Here is a 3569-nt window from a genome sequence, read left to right on the forward strand (position 1 = left end):
CGAGGCATAGCTATTCGACATCAGGACATACTCCGCAACCTTTGAGAGCCTCTCAGACCACGCGTTCGCCTCAGGTTGGCACGGCATGCTCACTAAGAACTCTTCCGCCTCACGAAGACGCCCTGCTCGAGACAGCATGCTCACCATGCACGAGTAGTGCCTCTGTTTCGGCCTGATGCTGTGTATCCTCCCCCTTTTAGACAAGACCACAGTGAGAGCAAGCAACAACACTGACAGAAATAAGACCTCATATGCAAATCCAATATTTATCAAATGAAAAAAGATTGAAAACAAATTACATGGAAGCACAATGCATGCTCTTACAGTAGAGCATAAGTAAGAAACACAATGCTTGTTCTTAAAAATTACAACTCTAATACATTCTGAGCTAGCTCGGCCTTGCACTCCAATGTTTACCAAATTGCATTCTACTCCACATGAAGGTCTAATTTCTCTCCATATAGATCCTCACGTTCTTCTACTATCTTTTTCGCTGATGCCACAGCTGCTTCACTGCATATATACAATGAAATCGATTTCAGCGTTGCTATTTCTCCAACTTCAGATGAGATTTCCTCGAGTTCGGATAAATTATAGAGAATAAGCTTCTCGAGAAGTGGAAAGTGGGAGCTGTCTGACACAATCCAATTTTCTAGACCTCTACAACCCACCAAGTTAAGAAACTTGAGCTTCTTGAACTGGCCTTCAATTGTTTCCCACTTGCCTGTTTTGAAGAAACCATATTTTAATACAAGTTTCTCAAGAAGAGGTAATGAACCGATTTTAGGGAAGATGTCTTCCAACTTCATGCCAAACACCGTGCTGCTAAGGATACAAACAACCAACTTTCTGATAGAGTTGGGGAAATTAATCCTCAGCAAAAAGTCACCACATCGACGAAAGGTGCGGCAGCATAAGCTTTCCAATTTACTGAAGCATTGAAGATAGCTTAGACAGTTTTCTCCCTCCTTTTGATACCAAGTGTATGTTAAATGCAATTTCTTCACATTGGGAATTCTTTTAACCACCTCCTCATTCAATAACAAATCCTTAACTCCTTTGAGTGTTTGCAGATTCTCCATAATGACAATGTCACTATCGTCACTAGGAGGATTCGGGAGAATCAATTCGTTCACCACAAATTCAAGATGCCGAAGTTGATGCAGTTTCCAAATTTCATTTGGTACATGACGATCTTTCCAATAATATGAATAAATAATCAATGTCTGTAGATTCCAAAGTAGATCAATAGAACTAGAGAATTTGGACTCATGGTGAACATGGGTAACAAGGTACCGTGAGTTCACCAATTCAAACACATTTTCTAGGAAATAACTATCAGAAAGACGTGCTTTGAATGTCCTCAACAATCCAAGTTCTTGAGACGGTAGAACTTTGCCATCCTCAGGTAATGCTTTGTCGTAATCATATATTATGGAACGAGTATGTGACAAAGATCCTAACAACCTTGCAGTTTTAAGAACGACTCGACGCACGCTAATACTGGCCGGAGGATCATCTCTTATGACATGGTAAAATCTTTCCTTTTCAGCTTCTTTCAAACACAAATCTCTCAACAAATCATGAATTTTACAATACTTAATGTTTCCTATAGACCCCAATTCATCAACTAAAACAAGATTTCTATCAACAAATTCCTTAAAATACTCTTGTGCAAGTGTTTCCAAACATTTTCCACTCCTTGGTTTTAAAAATCCTTCAGAAATCCATAACTTTTCAAGCATTGACACACGAATACGGTAATCTTCCTTGAAAACACCCATATACAAAAAGCATGGCTTTAAATAGTTCGGCAGATAGATATAACTCATCCTCAATATTTTCAAGCAAAATCCATCGTTAGTGTTAATAACAATTGAATTTAAATTTTGCTCTATACGCTCCCAACATTCTTTTGTGCACTCAGATTTTGCCAAAAGACCTCCTATTGTAGTAATTGATAAAGGAAGTCCTTTACAATTTGCTACAATATTCTTTCCAATATTCTCCAACTCAATTGGACAACTTTCTTTCTTGAACACTATCTTACAAAATAAATCCCAACTACTGGCCTCATCAAGAAATTTCATGCCAATTATACAAGACTCGTTCAACTGAGAACTCAAGTCTGACAGCCTAGTTGTTACGATTATTCGACTCCCATTTTGGTTATCAGGACAGAAATTTTTTATCTTCTCCCACGCCTCTATGCTCCACATATCATCCATAATTATGAGATACCTTCTACCGAACAAAAATTGGTATAATTTTTGTCCCAGCTCATTCTCACTCAGATCACTACTTGATTCTCCACTAGATCGAAAAAGAACTTCTCTAAGTGTTTCTCTAACATTATATGTTTGAGAAATTGTAGTCCAAGCACGAATATCAAAACGCTCCTTAACAAGTGCATTCTCAAATAGATTCATGGCCAGAGTGGTCTTACCAATGCCACCCATCCCCGGATGGGGATGATTTGGCGGTAGAGTTGATCATTGGTGAGCTTATCCAAAACTTCAAGAAACACTTCGTCAGAGCCCACGATCACGCTTTCTTTCTCAGTGGGAGAAGACGCCGACAAGGCAGCAACGGGCTTCTGCTTGGTCCGAGCTTCAACTGCAATGCACTTCACCTCTTTGTTGATCAGATCCATTTCTTCAATCAGTTTCTGTAGATTGTGATAGAAGTTATGATCTGCAACGATTGTGGATCCACTGTGAATTTGATCCACGATATGGGATTCGATAACATCCTCAGCTGCGTAAACTGCATCAGCAATGCGACGCTCCAATGGATCAGCTTCGTGGCTATCAGCAAAAGGGGAAATATAGCAATCAAGAAAATCCTGCAAGAAAGTAATGTTTTGAGTGAGGGATTGAACTTGTATTTCGTTGATAGAAATGGGAGGAGAAGGATGTTTCTCGAGGGTATCTATGATATGCATAAGAGAAACCAGAGCTCCATAAGCAGCCATGATTAACAAGTGAATGAAACTAAGCTAATGTTTAGAAAGACAACCAATGTATTGGACGAAGAACGCGTGTGGAGCGTTCTTAAAATAAAAAAAAAGATGCTATATTTGTCGGATACACACTAATATAGGTTAAAGTGCCTTTAATTACTAGTCCAACTATTGATATGCGAACAAAGTGTGGCTAGCATTATATTTATAGGTTAAAGTTACTTTAATTATGTCTGCACATGATAATGCTAGAAAATGATAATGCTTCACCTAACATTTTATAATATTAATTTAATTCTAATATTATCATCTGGGATTCACCTAACATTTTTTTGAACTTCATCCATTAAAGGCGTGCTCCCCGGCGTGGAATGTGCTAAGAAATATTGAACGAAGCATCCTCTCCTTGCACTCCCGTTCGCGGACCGTGAGGGTTGACCGGATGATGATGAAACACAATTTATTTCGTAAGATGTTTTCCCTCCAATCAATGGATCGAAAGTTCAAGTGGAATCTTGTAAGTCTTTAAAATTCCACCACTAATGTAACAGCCCGCCCTCCTAGGGTACAATAAATGCGGCAGCTGCTACCCAAAATCGACTCCAAA

General features: G+C 39.0%; 1 pseudogene; it reads right to left on the reverse strand.

Moving 5' to 3' along the window:
* Positions 1-252: 252 nt before the first annotated feature.
* On the reverse strand, positions 253-3113 carry LOC125213631 (putative late blight resistance protein homolog R1A-10; annotated as a pseudogene).
* Positions 3114-3569: the final 456 nt, after the last annotated feature.

This window comes from Salvia hispanica, chromosome 3 (assembly GCF_029641045.1).
Source record: "Salvia hispanica isolate PSC_SH4W2 chromosome 3, Shi_PSC_v1, whole genome shotgun sequence".
Lineage (NCBI taxonomy): Eukaryota > Viridiplantae > Streptophyta > Magnoliopsida > Lamiales > Lamiaceae > Salvia > Salvia hispanica.